We start from the raw sequence: 20271 nt of genomic DNA on the forward strand, positions 1-20271 counted from the left end.
TGGGTTCTTTGTTAAAAATCAAGTTCCCATAGATGTATGGGTTCATTTCTCTTTCTCCAATTTGATTCCTTTGATCAATCTTCCTGTTTCTTTACCAATACCATGCAGTTTTTATTACTATTACTCTGTAATACAGCTTCAAGTCAGGTATGGTGAACCTCCAGAAGTTCTTTTATTGTATAGGATTACTTTAGCTTTCCTGGTTCCTCTGTTTGTTTTGTTTTTTGATAAGAAGTTGAGAATTATTATTTCAAGGTCTGTAAAAATGTTTCCAATTTTCATTGGAATTGCATTTAATTTGTTGACTGCTTTTGATAAAATGACCATTTTTATGCTGTTATTTCTACTGAACTATGAGCATGGAAAATCTTTCCAACTTTTAATATATTTTTCAATTTCTATTTCAGTATATTGAAGTTCTTGTTATACAGAACTTTTACTTGCTTGGTTAGAGATATACCAAGATATTTTGTATTATTTGTGGCTATTGTAAAGGGTATTGTTCTTCTAACTTCAATGATTAGTGATACTCTGGTCACATTTTTTTCCAGTTTGATTCCTTGATCTCCTTTAGTTGTCATATTTCTGTAGCCAGGACTTCACATACTATACTGAAGAAATGTGGAGAAAGTGCCAGTTTTGTCTTGCTCCTGGTTTTAGTGAAATCATTTTAGGCTTTTCTTCATTCAATTTGATATTTGCTATTGTCTTGTGCTGAATTGCCTGCTTTGTGTTTAGGTGTTTTGTGTGTTCCTGATCTCTCCATGACTTTTAACAAAAAGAGCTGTTAGATTTTATGAAAGGTTTTGTCTTGATCTAATGAAATGATCATGTGGTTTTCTTCCTTCCAGTTTGTATATATGGTGGGTTACATTGATGGATTTTCATATATTGTGCCACCCCTGAATCCCTTGAATGACACCTACTTGATCATGGTTGATGATGTCTTTGATGTTTTCTTGGATTCTATTTGAGAATAAGTTTTTGATCAGTTTTCATATGGAAAAATGGTTTGAAATTCTCTTTGTTGTGTCTTTGTGTAGTTTATGTATCAGGTGATAATTGTCTCATATAATAAGTTTGGCAATTTTTGTTTCTTTTTTGTTTTGGAAGAGTAGTTTGAGGAATGTTGGTATTAGCTCTTCTTTGAAAGTTTGGTAGAAACAATCTGACCCTGGGCTTTTTGGTTGTGAGATTTTAATGACAGCTTCTATTTTTTTTTAGGAGTTGTAGGGATGTTTGGATTGGTTATCTGATCTTGATATAAATTTGGAAAGTGGAATCTAGAAAAAAAATAGTCTATTTCATTTAGAGTTCCCAATTTGGAGAGTTTTTATACTAACAATTTAAAGGTAATTGGTTGTCACTAGTGTTTGCAGGCATGGTAATTCCTGATGGGGGCAGGCCTTTGATGCTTTCTGTTGATCTGGTTGTCCTGGGTAGCAGTACACATCCAGCAGTGAAGGTGCACAGTTGTTTCCTGAAGGTTGTACACCTAGGTGTTGGGCAGCTTCAGGTCTTCAGGGATACATATGGAGTTGTGACCTGGGAAATAGTGTTCAGAAAGAGCAGGGTAGAGCTCACTGCTTCTGAGCTTTCCCACTGGGGGTAGCAGGCAAGGAATTGGAATAGAGGTCTCATCTGATGTTTCCCTGATGACTACAGGCATCTAGGATTGTGGTTAAATGTGTGGAATGGAAGTGATATCCAACTTTGCCTGTGGATAGTGTGTACATAGATGAAACCTGGGAAAATTCATGTTTCTTTTACTCAGGAACAAGAAGACATAACACAGCTCATGAGAGAAGTTTCAGGGAACAAAATATCTCTTTGCATGGTTGTGTCTTATAAAAGAGGGTGAGTTTGTGGAGCTAAAGAGAGTCATCTCACTGTGAGAAGGGAAGACTTCTTGACAGTGAGGTCAACTGAGAATGCCTTGTGGTGCTAAACCTATAATCTTTACATTCTTGGTAGTTAACCAGCTAACTAAATACTGTGTGACATACATTTTACTTTGAGAGTGGTATCTTACTATGCTGGTGAGACTCAGTTTATTAAAGTCGCCTCATCTTTTATTTTGTGCATGGGCTTATTTAGTGTATTAGAGAGTGAAGTTTGAGGAAAACAATCATAAGTGTAATTGTAGTCTTTGGTTAAGATGAATATATCTTCTCTATCTTATTCACAAAAATAATAGTCATCAACTAGAAACCAAACTGAACCACTAAAAATTACATTACTGTACCAAAATATACAACAGCCTTTTATGTGTTTTTATCTATTAACTTAAGACATATATGCATATACATACACATGGCTGTATAACTGTTTTGATTTAGGATATTGATCCCTTTTCCATTTATACATTTTAGAGAGTTTAATTAAAGTATTTAAATGTTAATTGATATGGTGAACGTAGAAATATGAGCATACAGATTTAAATTGTGATTAAGGGAAGAAACCTACCCTGTTGCATAGCATATACCGAGCAGTGCATGTGTCCTGAAAAACTTGCCTGCCTTTAGAAAAAACTCAGGGTTAGTGGGCTGCCAACAAAGCACACCTGGAACATGGAAAGTAACCAGAGAGTATTTAGCATGTCCGGATTCTCTCTTTGGTTGCTATGCTCTTTCTCACTCAGGAGTGAAGTGAGGTTAGCAGTGTCATTCTGCCCTTATCACACCACCCCTTCCCTTGTGACACCAGCTCCAACACATTATGTAGCATCAGGAATTGGACTTCTCCACTGTCGCTTTGAGTTTTATTACCTTGTCAATATGCTGAGCTAACTCTTAAGAGGGACATCATTATGATTATCTTCTTTCTATGGTGTTTTCTCTTCTTTCAAAGTACACACATAGCTTTTTTTCTCTTTTGCATGTCTCCTTTCCCACACATTTAAATCTTCCTGTGCTAAGCCAAAGGTTACCCATATTGACTTTGTAGTTGAAGAGGTAATGTTAATTATGCAGTCCAAATATGGAAAGCATGCTTAGTTTACTGGACACCTTGTATAAGCTCCAAACAAATCATGGATCTTGTAGAGGAAAGTGGAATAACTTAGAAAAAAGGAGAAAAGTATCGCCTTCTTACATATCACCTGAGAGCTTTGTTAAATTACCATTTCTCTTCTATGCTTATGAATAAGGACATCAAAAAAAAAAATAAATCCAGAATTCTAGAGAAGAGTATAATTTGAATAATATTAGAGGAAGTTTTGTATTTCAGGATGTCTTTCCCACCATTCTGACACTGAGAATTTCTCTCTGGGCCAAGTCCCAGAGCAGGTAGAGCACAGAGTGATTCTTTCCAGAGAAGATTCAGTTCATAGAACAGTTATGACCTTTCAAAGTGACAACTGGAACCAGGGGACAACAGAATGTTAGACACACTCTGTTTGAAAATGTCCTCTGTGGTTCACTATCTTACTACATATCAATTTAAGCAAAAGTCGGCTAAACCAAAATACCTTCCATAATGTCTCCTTGAAATTCACTGAAAAATAAAATGATATAGTTAGTAGATGATTGCAAAATGTACAGAAAGAATATCGAGTAACCTAGTTTGCAAATCTATAAAGTTCCTGTAAGATTGCTAAGACAATTCAAGAGAAGAACCAACACTTAAACAAAGGCAAAGTGTTGAAAATGGTGAATAAAAAGAAGCTGAACAGAGGCTTCATGATATTTCACATGTGAGTGACAGGACATATACCAAATCAAGGGTATATGGAAGCAAAACTACATAGAGACTTAAAATTCCCGTGTGTAGTAGGTATAGTTGAAGAACTCAGACACATACCTTACTAAGTCCTGATAAATTTATGAACCTTAAGGATTAAAAGAAATAATCTTATGTATGATGAGTACTGAATGATTGAGGCGATATATCTTCTGTATTCGTAAGAGAGCCAATTGCTTGAAAATAAACTCAACAAAGTAATATATCAGCTCAGAAATTTCAAGAGGCAGGAAATGGATGGGAGACTAAAGATTGGTGAGTCGAATTTGGTATTCCTCAGTATCTGCATACCTAAGAGTCTGTCTGACGTCTATGTTTTCTAACTGGGTAGTAATTATGTAAAAGAATATTTATTAAATTTGGACAGATCCAATAAAAATGTAATTGAAGACATTGAAAACTTATTTGGATGGTATCAATAAACATAAAACCTATGTCTAAGAATTTATACTTTTAATAAACTATGCTACTTTAGACATTCATGAATTATTCATAATTAGCTGTACTGTTGTCTGTAACAGAAAGTAATAAAAATGATAGAAAAAAATAAGTACAATTTAATACATTTTAATGTGTGTGTGTGTGTGTGTGTGTGTGTGCATGTGTGTGTTGTATGCATAATTGAGCAACTGCTCTTCTGTGGAAGACAAATGACAACTTATGTACACAATTCTCTCCTTCCTCAGATTCTCAGGCACAACACCTTATCTCCTAAGGTTATCTTGCCTCAAAACTTCCATTTTTAAAAATATTAGGAAAAATAAATTACTGATAAATAAGTATTAAATTTCTTCAACTATTTAAATGAATAATTTTACTTTTAAATTAATCATGAGTCATATATAATTTTAAAACTTCATTTATAAGAGAATTTTATAGATTTGCAGACTATTTGGAAGATATAAAGGAGAATGAATATTAAAACCTTATTGGCTCAATAGAAATCTACTCTGAGTGCGCCATAGAAAAGATGCTTCATTTCTAAAAACAAAAATCAAAAGAAAGTGAAAGAATGAAAGACTGAGAAATAAGTAAAGGAAAAGTGGATGAAAAACTAAGTATAAAAGTAAAGTAGGTGAATAGGAAGTGCTCATTGTTACAGAAATAAGATGGAATAAAGGGGGTAATTTAAAAACTGACCAAACTTTCTTTAAGCTAAGACTGTGAAAGGCAGAGTAGACAAAAGTCCACCAAACTGCAGGACCTGTACAGGATGACACAGTGAAGTACTGTAGTCCTTGAATGCAATGACACAGTGAAACACTGAAGGAGCTGAACACAATAACACAGTGAAACACTGAAGGAGCTGAACACAATGACACAGTGAAACACTGAAGGAGCTATTTTCAAGGATACAATGAACACAGTGGCTTGAAATACAATAATCTGAAATCTAGAAGGAGATATAACTCATTGCATATATACTCACAATATCAGGAAAACAAGGATATTGGTAGATATTAAGAAAACAGATTTTCTAAAGTTGCAAAACATTAATTTGGGGTAAAATAACAGTAGCAGTGAAAGGAGAAAGAGAAATACTTTTCTTTCTCTTTGGAGCAGACATAAGAATGTGATTGTTGTATGCTCTGGACTGTTGTCATTGTTCTCTTAGTGATAAGTGTGGGTAGAGAGGATAGAGGAATAACTGCTAGCATAGAAGACAGTGGGGAGACCTAATACATAAAGACTGTGTCTTTGCAGAGAATCCTTTACCTTAAATTAAGTGACTGGTCTGAGATAAATGCAGTATGAAAGATCCAGAGTATATAATGTTTAGGAAAAGTTATTTCCTCAGATCCATTGATCCAGGGAGAATGAACTGCAGACCTCTTTAACAAGAGGTGATTTACTTCTTATAAATGGAACATATATGTAAGTATGGATGTATACACTCAAAACAATAATGTTCTTGAGAACAGTAATACATCGGCTCATTAAAAATGTCTTACATAGTTTGTGAATTTAAAAATTTGACTTCTACTTTTCAATCAATGTGAATTTACATTGTCCAATTCATTTAGTTTTTCCTCATTCACTCACGGCACATAATTCAGGAAACAATGTCTGCATTAACTGCTTAATGCCCAACCAATATCAAGTAGAATTTATTATGCAATCAAAGATCAACCTGTTTCTTAAGAAGCCATGGTTGCTTTCCTAGCAAACCCTGCAAGTGTTTTGACTATTTCCTGTAGGCACGTTTTTGTGCACTGTGTAAAATTTACCCTTTTGTTGTTTATAGGCTAATTTCTCTGCCTTCATATCTTGTTACAATCTGAACACAACATTTTAATGTATATACCAAGAAACTCCCATCAGAAATTTGTGTAAATAATTCTTACCCTTTATGTCAGCCTTGTCAATAAATGCTGACCACCCAACAGCTGGGCAGAATAGGATATAGGGTGGGATGTCTGCCAACAGATGATGGAGAAGGGAGAGGGGAAGATTAGGATCGATGGAGGAGGATGGAAGATTTGGAGTCAAAAGGAAGGAATCCAGAGAGAGAGAGATCATGGAAACATACCTGAAGCCAAAAGAGCCAGATCAATAATAATATACATTATGGGGATGTGGATGGGAGACAGCCAGATTACCATAGAAAATGGAGAAAGATTATTTAATTGCTCAGCTATTGAGGTGTAGGTTTCTTTGGATGGTTATTGGGGACTAACATAAGGTAAATTTGGAGAAATTTACTGCTACATTTATATTAAAGAATATTCATTTACAGTTTCCTTTTCTATCTCAAATTTAAAGAATCCCTATCTTCTCTTAGTGGGAAGAAGTCCTTTCAAATCTTGTGCCTCAAGATTGCTTGAGGTGGGAAGACATGTTAGAGTGAAAACAAATTGGCATCATCTATTAGTTTGACACTAAAAGTCAAGAAAGGGCACACACTTCTGACACAGAAGCACTGTCAGTAGAAGTAAAGAAAGCTGAGCTAGCTTCTACACAGATGGTTGCCAGCTACTACTATATCTAGGGCATACCTGGATTTTTCTGGGTCTTTATTCGTACCTGCTTTGTGGTCCCCAACCTTCCTAATGCTGAGATCCTTTAATGTAGTTCCTCGTATGTGGTGACCAGCAACAATGACATTATTTTTGTTTCTACTTCGTAACTGTAATTTAATACTATTATGAATTGTAATGTAAATATCTGCATTTCCTAATGAGGACCATCTGTTTGCCAAGTTTGAAAACCAGTGGTAGATGGTTTTCATCCTGGCTTACCTTCATAGAGGATTTATAGTGAGGTTCAGAGGACTGTGACAAAATTCTTTATAATAAGCCACCTCTTCCAGAAGATTTGTTACTAGAACTTCTGCTCTGTTAGACAACACACCTCAACTGCTCTAAATATTTGCAGTAGTGTGATGTATCCCCTCCACCCCTGCTCTCAACCCTCCCCATGTGATTCTAGCTAGTGTAGAACTTTCAGTGTAGTAGAAGATGCTGAAGTTCTGCTTTCTTTCCTCTGTCCTCCAGTGCTGGAAATACAAGCATGCATCTACCACTGCTCCTTGTTTCATGTAGCACTGTGAGGGAGGCATCTCTAGCCCCCTCTTTTCATCCTTGATGTAAGGTTTTCACAAATTTTTCTGTGAGAACTTGGATTCCACCTATCTTTCTCCATCTTCATCTGTGAAGCAATTTACCAGCCTAGAAATACCTAGGGATGGTGTATGAATAATAACAAGATTATCCTAGTCTTTGGTATTCAAGTAGTATTAAATTTAATGGATCTACAAATGGGTTGGATGTTGAAGCAGGTACTTAAAATACTAAATAAAGTTTTTCTATCTAGACATTTACATTCTGTAAAATGTACTATCCTAAAATGACTAAAGATACAATTTTTAAGTAGCAGTAGATTCCTTGTAGCTTTCTGGAGGAGATGATGTAAAGCTATAATAAGATATTATGCTCTTTCTAATGGTATTCTTCAGTGTTAATATATTGTGTGATTCTAAAGTAATTACCATAGTAGATGTTTACCAGTTTTACAGGAATTCTCATTCTCTGTAGAGGAAGGGAATTACTTTTTACCAATGCTTTTGAACATTATGCCCTTGTACTCCTTTCTAAATAATACTTTTGGATTTTAATCAATCCAAATAAAGTAATTTTCTTTTGATATTTTTCTTTAATCTTAAGGGAACATGGGCATATACATACAGAGAGCAAAGATTTGTTGGGATGTATCAATGGTTTTGCAAAAGTTGAGAAAATGTGACTCTGCCTCTTCCTTGGTTCTTACTTTTGGCATCTGTTGAACTAAGACAGCATCCTTTCTGGTCTGTTATGTTATAGGTTAAGCTTTATAGAGGAAGAGACCTATAAGAAGATACTGACCTTAGTATCTTGCCATGGAAGGACTATTTCCAGATGGAAATGGGTAGACATAGTTAAAATATTGAATTGCCTACTCTATGAATTTGTTTGTCAAATCTCCAAGGCTAATATACCTAAGGTACTTTAGTAAAAAGAAAAGAATTTTAGATATTAAATTAAAAAATATGCACAAAAACTTGTAAAACCAAACGATTTTTTAAGTTGTGTGTTCGGCTGCAGTGTTCTCCCATCTTGAGCATGAATGATATTAGGAAAAACCAAGACTGAGAAAGAAGATACTGACTGAAAACGCGTAGTTGATTTGTGGAAGAATAATTTTATTTTCTTTATTTTAACCTTGACATAAGTCAAGATTATACAGATTGGTGAATAAGTTAAAAATTATATAATACTGTCACACAAGAAATATGGGGACTGCTTTTAGACAAATCACCTAATTTAGTTCACTCTTCCAAATCAAGTGCAAAGTGTTGTTTATGGCATGTCTTTACGCTTTTGAGAGTAATATTTCCTTCCACCTTCCTTATTTCATTTGACAAATACTAATGTCGTTCAATATTTCTACTGGAGCTTGAAATTAATGGAGTTTTATACACCAGTTTTACCAATTATGTGAGCATCACAGTGGCGATAATGCTTAACTAATGTTGAAGTGTAGCATGGAAGTAGATTGCACTTTTGGGAAGGGCATGCTGTTCAACAAGTGCACATGAATAGCTGTAGAGATACAGGGCGGTTAGGCACCCGAGTGCTCCTTCCTCTCTCCTCTTGATCTCAATATCTCAATATCTTCTGGAAACTTATTCCATAGCTCCAATCTTCTTTAACCTTGCATCTTTACTGCAGAATGTACTCTTGACATATTTATGTGAATATAATGAATTTTAGAGTTGTCGAAGGCTTTTGAATCAAATTAAAATAGAGTATTTTAAGAGACCAGGAAGTGATTTAGCTGGAGAGGTATATAACCATTAGCAAGTGAAGTCAGACCATGGCCTTGGACTCCTGATCAATATTTCAGAATTCTGTTCAATATTTAATAGATATACTTCCTAGAATGAAAGTCTTATCTTGTTTTGAAAGGTTTTCAATATACATGTCAAAGATTCTAAGAATGGAGACAAACTGAAAGTGAAAGTACAAATATTGTAGCGCCACAATTTAGAAGCAAAGTGTTCTAACTTCTCTGCAGTATCTTCAGGGTTCTCCTGTGATGTTTCTGAACCGTTCATACTAGAGAGTCATTCAAATCAATATGACCACCATACAATACTCATGAAATAGTGTCATGGTAGCACATCTGTACTGAAACAAAACTACATTTTGACATTTTCTTCTGCTCAACTATACTTTTACCACAAAGATGTTCCCTTATGTTACCTATTTTCTTTAAATATTAATTCACACTTGTCTTACTGTCTTTACTACTGTATTGAACCAGGATTTCTTTGAATTTTCTGCAGAGTGTTATATAGTGGAGGATGCTGAGTAGGGATCTAAAATTAAATTCTTAAGAAGAAAGTTAGTCACCAGGCAACTTATATAATTGCTTTTGTCTCCTAAACTGACATGTTGGTGCCAGGTGTTCAGAAATTCATATTTACAGATAAACCATAGAATTGCATTGTCAATTCTATAATATCCACACTCTTGGAATTTGGGTGAAGGTATAGATCAGTAGTGTGGATACTGATCTCTTTACTGTGTGGCTTTCCTAGCTCAGAGAAAAATGGCATTCTAGCATTTATGTGTGTCTTTTATCTTTTATAGTAAGTTACAGTTTTCCTCATAATACATTCTGAACATTCTTATTACTTATTTCCATTTTGTGCTGCTATTGAAGCGTAAACATGATTTATTTACATTTATTTTTAGAGGTCTTAAACATTCTTCATTTTTTAAGGGTTTGTGGATTTTCATATTATACAGTAACATCAAATTAATTGTTTAATCATGTCAATACTTATGTTTACATTTTAATATTTTAAATTGTGCTATGAAGTACACATTTTGCAATGTTAAGTGGTAACACTATTTACAAATCATTATCTTCAAATTTTAGTAGCAATATTATTCTACCATTTAGCACATGTCTATGTAAAGCCTACACTGAATTAAGTATGTGCCTTGTAATGTAACAGAGAAGCCTTATTTTGATCAAGTTTCATGTATTGTGTATATGTGTAATATGCATCTTCAATTTCCATATACATATATATAATTATATTTATATAGGTACAAATTTATTTATTTGACAAAAAAACAACTGGCCACTGAGTAGCTTTTATATGTAGTCATAGAACATTTTACAAGCTGTTATAATCATGAATACAACATAAATAAATGAGAGTAATTTGTAAGTTGAGTAAGGAGACATTTTCTACTGTGCCAGCCACAATTTGCCATGATATGCTTTGTTGCTAAAATCTAACTAAGAACATCTCAGTTAAAATCAATTGATGAATGTGCCTGTGATCAATGACTCCTTCATTAATTCAAATTACTGTAGTGAGTTCCTCAAGTACTTCTGAGACCAGAGCATAAATTCGAAAATAATCTTTTAACGTATTGCAGAAATGGTGAGTAAACGGGGCAGGTGGAGGTACCGGAGATCTTCTTTCCTAAGACTCCAGAGTTTGTAATGAAGGAGGCTACCAGAGTCTGATAAATGTTGGCTCAAACTGGCTTCAAAAATAAAGCTGTGTATCTTCTGAAGAGTATTTAATTATGTAGGTTCACCTTCAAATATCTCCTTCCTTAAGGGAACATGGAATAAATCCATGCAGGAAGGCAGAGGTTTACATTTAAAGGTAAAAAATGGACATGTGCCATTACATTGCTTTATAGACTACATTCTCAAGGAAGTGTTGGGATGGCTTGTCTGCTGTGGACTGTGGGTAGGCAAGATGCACATACTGAGAAATACTGCATAAAAGGTGAAAAGGATCAGATACCAAACAAGCCTGTCATTCTGGAAGGAGCCAAGTTTCTCAAGATGAAAAAAGCCTCCAACACCATGAAAGGTAACAAGGGAGTGAAATGAAAAAGTCTAAGAAACATCGATGGAGGACAGACCAATACTAAAACTACAAAGTTAAATATGCTGTGTTTGTGAGGAGAAGAAAGTGAAGCTAAAAGTTATCTTTTCAGGAAGATCTTTACTACTTTTGAGGGAACAATCTTGACCTGAAGAAGAAACCAAGTTGTAGCTATTAAATTGAATTTTAGGTTCTATTTCTTCCTCACATGTATACAGCAGTGAACAGTTTTGGGGATATTTCTGTGATATATTTCTTTTTTTGAACAACTTTATTTTAAAAAACAAAGATAAATGAAAAAATTTTAAGCATTTTTGCAAAAAAGTATACAAATACCTTTTTGTCAGTGCTTGGCTTTTGTTTTTTTCAAAGGTTTGATAGTGTGAATTAAGGTCTTACTAGTCACAATGAGCATAAAGTACTTGTAAAACAGGATGTAACCTGGAACTAGTCAAAGTTTTTTTGGTGTGTAAGGATTGAGCATAATAATTTTTTCTTTCTTTTTCTTGGACTTCACACAGTCTGTGAGTTGTTTCTGGGGTCTTCAGAGCTTTCTGGGGTTAGTATCCCATTATCAGTGACTAAATATTATGTCTGTTCTTCTGTGACTGGGTTATCTCACTCAGGATGATATTCTCTAGATGCATCCATTTTCTTAAGAATTTTGATAAGTCATTGTTTCTGATAGCTGAGTAGTACTCCATTGTGTAAGTGTACCACAATTTTTGTATCCATTCATCTACTGACAGACATCTGTGTTCTTTGCAGCTTCTGGCTATCATAAATAGAGGTGCTATGAACATTGTGGTGCATGCATCTTTGTTGTATATTGGGGTGTCTCTGGGGTATATGCCCAGAATTGGAATAGCTGGATCTTCAGGTAGTACTATGTTAAATTTTCTGAGGACTGATTTCCAGAGTGGTTGTATGAGTTTATAACCCCACCAACAGTGGAGAAGTGTTCCTCTTTCTTCACATCCTGACCAGCATCTGCTGTCATCTGAGATTTGGATCTTAGTCATTCTGGTTGGTGTGAGGTGGAATCTCAGGGTTGTTTTGATTTGCATTTCCCTGATGGCTAATGCTGTTGAGCACTTCCTTAGATGCTTCTCAGCCATTCCATATTCCAAGACAAAACTAAATTTACACAATATATGACCACAAACCCAGCACTACAACGAATTATAGATGGAAAAACCAATACAATGAGGGGAACTACATCCTAGTAAAAACAAGAAAACTCCTAAGCAATAAATTCAAAAGACTAAAGACACACAGGCACAATTCAACCTACAAAAACAATAATAGCAGGAAACAGCAACCACTATTCTTTGGTATCTATTGACATAATGGACTCAACTTCGCAATAAAAAGATAAAGGCTATCAGACTGGATACATAAACAAAACCCAGCATTTTGCTGCATACAGGAAACTCATCTCAGAGACAAAGACAGACACTATCTCAAAGTAAAAGCTTGAGAAAAAAACTTCCAAGCAAACAGCCCCAAGAAGCAGGCTGGAGTGGCCATTCTAATATAGAATAAAGTAAATTTTCAAACAAAAGTTATCAAAAAAGATAAGAAAGAACACTTTTTACTCATTATAGGGAAAATCTGTCAGGAGAAACTCTCGATCTTTAACATATATGCTCCAAATGCAAAAGCACCCTCATTCATAAAAGAAACCCTACTAAAGCTCAAAAAATACATTTCACCCCCCACAATAATAGTGGGAGACTTTAATACCCCACTCTCACCAATGGACAGATTATGGAAACAGAAATTGAACAAGGACACTGTAAAACAACAGAGCTACTATTGTATAAACACACATTTATGAAGGTTGTCTCATTTAATCTACTACTGCTTAGATACATACTTATGACAGTCATCTCATTCTACCACTACTGTATAGATACATAGTTACAAGGGTCATCTCATTCAAACTACCACAGTATAGATACATATTTAATAGATAGTAGACTCTATTAAAAATAAGTGCTTAAATTTTCTTTTGATGTGGAATGTATGACAAAGGCTTTTATAAATATGGATAAAATGGGTGATTGAAGCTGGTTTGCATAAATGTCAAGGAGAAGGATGAAATGAGGTATAAGCCCAGTGAGGTCATTTTGGACTTCAAAATGAGGAACATAACCCAGACTTTGTTGTATGCAAAATGTTTAACACACTTTTTTTTTCTTTTCAGGAATTTTCTCAGGTATTTGTTCATGTGAGGATATAAATGACTAGTACCCTAGATCAGATAGACCAGAACAGAGATTAGTAATAAAAAACAACAGAAATGCCAACATCACGTAATATTTCCTGTGTCAGCAAAACCTCACCTCCAACCTGAACACTGTCTCCAGGTGATAACAACTTGCAAAGGAAAAATTAGTTTCTCCAGGGGAGTCACACTGGGTATACAAACCACACTTAAGGGCAGACCTCTTATCCAACTGTAGACAGCCAGCACAAAATGAATTCAATGGTATTTTTGGAAATTTTTGTCTAATAATTTTTTATCTGGGCATCTGTTTTGACCTTACTGCTCTTTTCTTCTCTATATGGTTTCTAGTTTTATGGGATTTCTGTATGTACAAATGAATTTGTTTTGAGTGTCTCTGTGTCTACATATGGTTTTTATGGTCTTTTTCTTTGGCTCACTTTGATGTTTGTAATGTCCTCTTCTGGCTTGTTTTATTTTATCATATCTTATATATTTTTTATTATTTGGTTTTTTTTGGATACTTCCTTGTTTTCTATTGAGAGAGAAAGCATGTGGTTTTGGGTAGGTGGAAGAATCTGGAGGAGCTAGAGGAGTGGAAGCTGTAATCAGGATGATTCTACGAATAAAATGAATTTATTAAAGAAATCTCAATAATATCTATGTATATACACATACATATATAGACACATACATACACGCAAATATATACCTACCCATACATACATATGCACATGCATGTGTGTTTTCTGTGTCAGGATAAGAACATGAGTCCCTAATGATCAAAGTTTTGGTCAAAGAATGGAAGTGGGGAGCCATAGCTCCATGCAGAACTTATGGCATCACTGGTAGACCTGGAGTTACATCTTGTGTTTATTGAGCACTTGAAATGTAACCAAGGGAAACTGGGGTGTTCATAATATACCCCAGACGTTGAGACTTGATATACAGAACAAAATGTGTAGCGCTTCTTTTTAAAACTTTACTTTGATAGCATACTAAACAAATGGCATTTTGGTTCACTAGACTGTCAAATGTTTAGGGCTCCTGAACCATAGTTCCACATGCTGAGTAGCTTCAGTTATAGGTGTTGTTTAACTCACAGTTCTAGAGGCTAGAAGTCTAAGACCAAACCACCCTTTGTCTGCTTCTACTCCAACTCATTGTATTTGTAGACAAATTCCACATAACTCTTTTACACTTTAAATTATGGTTCTAAGGAACCGGAAAATTACATCTGTGTTTGGCCTCGCATAGCTATAGTATGGTGCTTTCTCACAATAGGAAGCATTAGTTGAGCATGTGCTTACGTGTGGGCACTGTTGTAACATTCTTACATGCATTAGATGACTAAATGTTGGAAATTAGCTTACCAAGTTTAGGTTCATAGGCAACAACAGTCAAAATCTGAGGCTGGACCTCCTGGCTCTGAAGTCTCTGCTCTGGTTTACCCTCAACTACACCATCTTTCTAAAGAAATTAGTGCATTTTGTCATTATTGGGAATTTTAAACTATTATGTATTAGGACTTTACTGCTGTGAACAGACACCATGACCAAGGCACCTCTTATAAGGACATTTAATTGGGGCTGGCTTACAGGTTCTGAGGTTAGGTCCATTATCATCAAGGTGGGAACATGACAGCATCCAGGCAGGCATGGTGCAGGAACAGAAAGTACTATATTTTCATCTGAAGGCTGCTAGGGGAAGACTGGCTCTCACATGGTTAGGAGGAGGGTCTCATTGCCCACTCACACAGGGACAAGCTCCCTCCCACAAGGCCTACCTGCTCCAATAAGGCCATACCTCTTAATAATGCCACACCTTGGGCCAAGCATATTCAAACCACCACAGTCATTCTGCTCTGTGGTGCTGCATTTGCTTCTGATGGCTCCAGTTTTGTTTCCATTTCCCTCTGGTTTCTTTATTTTGTCACTGTTACTGTTTACTTTTAGTGTCCTTTGCTAACTAATATCTATGTTTTTCACTGTCACACAAATGTATGTGTTATGTGTTTAATAGCCCTTTATTTGTCCTTAACATAGAACAATATATTTCTGCTCCCCTCCCCTTAAAAAGTTGTTTATTGTCAGTGGGCTGGAAAGGGATGGCAGAGTTTGCATTCACAGACAACATTGCAAACACACACACACACACACACACACACACACACACACACACACGAGGGCAGAAAGAGCCTGGAGTCCCTGCTTCACTAGCCAGTGGGTTGGCAGAGCCCTGGAGTGTTGATGAAGGAGTCTCAGATCAGCTCTGGTTAGTAGGTATGGTTAGAGATGAGGAGAGATTCACTGGCTGCAGCTGCAGACTGGCCACTTGTGATATACTTTTCACAACTGAGACTGTTGGCCAGGGTTTGCTTGATGTTTTCCTTATGGGTGGTCTTCAGTTTTCTTTATTCCCACCCCAGATGTCTAGAGCAGAAGCCTACAGGGCTCAGCCATAGATGAAAGTTAAGGCCCATGGCTTCAGCTGGAGACATTTGTTAATGTCATTGTGGTTGATGGATGCCTGTTCCTCACTCTGCCCTCCAGACAGGAAAGTGACCCCAGGGACAGCAGCAGGCACTGTGTGGCGAAGTGCTGTGACAGTTACCATGGCAATCTTGTCACTGGAAAATTTCTGGGTGCCAGCATGTCCTGGGGTGACCACATTGGACTTTAACCTTTCAGATAGACACGGTGGTCACTCAAAGCCTTGTAGACAGCTGCCAGTTCCTTCTCAGTGACATACTGTCAGCACTTCAAGTCATGGTCTTCATCAGGGAGGATTTCAGGCTCCAAAATACGTACAATGCCATTCTGCTGGCAGATGTTGGCATAACAAACCAGAGCATTGGTATTTTTCATGATGTTAAAAGCTGAGGGAGTATGTTCTCCAGTCTTTAGCACACAGCATCACGTGACAAAGTTGGCTCCATTCTTCTTATACTGGGCACAACATTCATAGGGCCCATCCAATCCTTGAGTAGTGGTTCCTTGTCACTAGTTCCTGCCAGGGATACCACACTCTTATCTACCTCAATGCCCACAACTCCACCCTTGGACGTGATAACTTGAGGGAAAAGAATCCATCATCTGCCTTTTGGTACAGTGTCTCGTGGAAGAGGATCTCCTCTTCCTCCTATGCAGGGATTCACAGGCTTATAAGCAGCCATCAGCAGCAGGTGGTAGAAGCACCTGTTCTCCGTGTTCTCAGTGTCAATGGACTGCAGGCACTTGACAATGCTTCAAGTGGTGGACTCGTTTGTAGCCAGGATGCCACAGTTTGGTGAGCGATGTCAGACAGCTCCTTCTGCTCTGGGGTCAGTGCTGGGTATGGGTAGGAGATGGTACCCATGGCAGCACTTTCCTGGCACAAGACTAAGTAGGTCTTTCGGGTTCACCAGTGAGTAGGCGCAAAAGGACGAAGGAGGGGATGCGGCTAGGGTTACCAGAACCTTGTTCTGCTATAGTGTGTTCTAAGATAATGCAGCCTATTCAGCTAGAGTGGTAGGTATTTCTGCTCTTTTAACTTTTCTTTTAAAACCTTTCGAGTCACTGTCAGGGAACAAATATTTTGCATGCAGAATGTTCTAAGGGAAATAAAATGCAGTATAATTTAAAACCCTGCTTATTTTTGCAAGTATGTAATGACTGTCTATGAAGACAATCACCAAAACCAATAGGATGAGCCAAGGCAAACATTCAAACTCCAATGTGTGTTAAATAGATGATAATTTAAAGCCTTTTTACTCCAAGTAGAAAGATATTCTAAGTGATATTTTCTAGAAAGTGGTGATTTCATTGCTTTAGATTAAAGAAGTACAAGACTTTATGATCACAGAGGTTTTTCTTATTTGTTGAAACATTACTGGCTGGAACAATTTGAGAGCCTGCATTCTTGGGTTCATGACTTATGTCTTTTTTCTTAATGAGATTGGAAAAATGAATGAGCATGCCTTGACTAGAAAACTCACCTCCAGCAAGCACCTTAGACATTCCAGGACTTTCAGTCTGGGGCTTTCCTGGAACATGACATAAAAACCCAAACTTATCTTCTCCACAGCATTTAATGTTATCTGCAGTCTGAAGTCTGGACTTCATTTCACCCTTTGTCTGGCCCCAGTTTTACCCTTGGAGTTTGGTCTCTGTGTCTCACTCTGGCACAACACTTTGGTTTTGGCTTTTGATCTTCTCTGATGACTATTTGGTAGCCTGATTCCACAATACTGGAAAATAAATCCAGTTAAGACTTTGTAGCACAAGTGGGCTGTGCCTCCAGCCAGATATAAAAACTGGTAAGGTTCAGTGAGCTCAAACCCCAGGAATCCTTCTCAGAGATTTGAGAAGGGCAGGAGTAGAGCCACTCCTTACCTGTCTCTGTACCTGCTCTGGAACACATACCCATGACACCCAACTCAGAGGACAATGGGTACTCAGTCATATAGCAAGAAACTGGAGCTCTTCTCCATGCTAATGAGGTATCTAGATAGCCTCAGCCTTCTGCCAATAACCTTTCCTTCCTGGGTATTCTCATGCCTTTCTTCTAAGACTGAATCACTGGTCCACCCCAAATAAAATGTATGCATCTACATCCAACCCAAATAAGGTCATTTGGACAAGCAAGGATCATCTCAGAGAGCTGCTTCATTAAAGGTTGCAATGGTGGGCAGACCTTTGCCCAAATTTTCCATGACATTGAGACTCCCAAAGAGGCCTTTTTTCTCCTCCTGCCTCTCTAGTTCTCAGCACTTGCTCCCAATAAGGCTGGATCCCGCTCATTTCTAGCTTGAAGCTGATGGAAACAGATGCAGAGACTCAGAATAAGCAGAACTTGGAGAGTCTTCTGGAAAAATCAGGAGAAGGAATGGGGGAGCTGGAGGGATCAAGAAGACATACAGAGTAAACTAGCCTAGTCCCATGGGGGCTCACAGAGACTAAAGAATCAACTGGAGAGTATTTATGGGATGCACCTCGGTCCCTTACACCTATGCAGCAGATGTGCAGCTTGGTCTTCATGTAGATCCTCTAACAATTGGAGTAGTGGCTGTCTCTGACTCTGTTGCCTGCCTTTGGATCCCTTTCTCATAGCTGGGCTGCTTTGTCTGGCCTCAGTGGAAGAGGATGTGTGTAGTCCTGCTGGGACTTGATGTACCAGGATGGGTAGGGATCTATCCAGGGTGACAGCATTCCTTTCTCCTCCAAGAGTCAGAGGGGAGTAGTGTTAGGAGGTGTAAGGTTGGGACTTGGAGAGAGGGAATGTGTAAAGTTAAAAATTAAGCACACTAATGGAGAAGAAAAGGGGCAGAGGATTACTGAGGATGTGTCTGTAAAGGTGGATGAGTATATACCAATGTGCAGAAGAACTAGAAGGTTTTGGTAAGTCATCTTTTCAGTCCATATGCATTTTGATAATATTTTTTTCTTTATTGTCATGCCTCATAATTTACTCATATCATCATTCTGCATTGAAATAAAAAGGATATTATTTAAAGAAAGGAAACCCTCCTCATAGAAGTGATATACTGGCAACTCTCATATAATATAAATCTGGATGTGAGAGCAGCCCCGAGCCTTCTGTAAAGCATTCGTCTGGCAGGCATATCAAGAATAAAGGTAGTGGAATTCTCTAGATAGAGCATCCATGAGAGAGCAAACCCATGCTGAAGGTTAACAGGTTCACAGACAGCAGGATGTGACTCTCTGCATTTGACCCTATTATTAAGATTAGCATTTCACATGCTTATTTAAGACAACAGGTTATCTTTGAATACATTATTTAGCTGACCCCCTTTGCTTCAAATTCTGTAAGCATCAGCGGTGGCAATGCCCTGGTTGACCTCCTGCTTTGGGAAGCTACCCTAATGACAGGCCTAGACCTCAAGCTCTCACATCCATTACTGCACTTGTGCTGAGGGCACGCTTCCCACAGCTTGCCATTTTGTTAGTGTGCATTGTGTCAGGAAGACTAAGAGAAATCTCTCTTTAAGGGAATTGGGACTCACCTGTATTGCTGACTCTGGCTTTCAGGTGTCCTACCTTACCGCCTGGTCTACTCTCCTTTAACCTGCAAAGGGGACTCTATTATACTTTACAACCTTTCCTTCTCTCATGCTCTGATTGAACTTACAGAATGGTCTGAGAGCTGCCCCAAATTTTCTTGACTGTTGTTGGTGCTTGTTCGCATGACTCATAAAGTATCCTTCTGAGTTAATCAATCCTATTTTGGCACCTCATTCTTTGACATGAGCATCTTCTCTACAGCACCTACCTGAAGTGACTATACAAACAGCCACAAGGGAGAGTATACACTTGGGATGTTTCAAACCAGTTCTGAGAGCCTGTCATCCTGTTCTCTGATTACATGTCAGCCAGCAAAATCCCAAGGGCCTTTAGCGTTGCTCAGATTGTTAGCTCAAGCAGCGTCTTCAGTGAAACCTCATATTTATTTACTCAGAACAGAGTCTCTGTTCTTTGAACTTCTGGATGAGTGTGTATACCTGTATGGAACACCCTTTGCACCAGGGTTATTCCAATTCCAGGCTTTCTCCTTTCAGCCTTATCTCTCATTTACCAAGCATTTATTGCAAATTGATTTTATGTCAGGTTTTATCTGAGACTCCAAAGCCCATTGCAATGTGTTAGACATAATAATTATTTATTAAAAGAATAGCATAATTTCCTCATTCTTCTGAAAGCAAAATATAAATATTGTCTTTTGTTGAATTAATGTTGGACTCCTCTGTGAAGTGAAGAAATGAATTGTTACTGAATAAAATAAAACCTACGATAAAATCTGAAATTGCCACCTTGTTATATATTAAGCAATAGGAAAGTCAGATTTACTTTCATTCCGTCTTTTATAAATTAGACATTAACTTACCATCCATTGGAATTAGAAT

At 37.1% G+C, this 20271-nt stretch overlaps 1 protein-coding gene and 1 pseudogene across 2 annotated transcripts in view; one reads left to right on the forward strand and one right to left on the reverse strand.

Annotated features, from left to right (window-relative positions):
• The window catches only part of GPC5 (glypican 5), a gene marked incomplete at both ends in the record, with an annotated part of 1421492 nt that overhangs the window by 208264 nt on the left and 1192957 nt on the right, over window positions 1-20271 (forward strand). The window lies entirely within an intron of this gene.
• On the reverse strand, window positions 15646-16727 carry LOC308420851 (fructose-bisphosphate aldolase A-like; annotated as a pseudogene). Its single transcript has one exon. The product of its transcript is annotated as a fructose-bisphosphate aldolase A-like (transcript).

The sequence above is a fragment of the Micromys minutus genome (assembly GCF_963924665.1).
Source record: "Micromys minutus genome assembly, chromosome: 5".
Taxonomy (NCBI): Eukaryota; Metazoa; Chordata; class Mammalia; order Rodentia; family Muridae; genus Micromys; species Micromys minutus.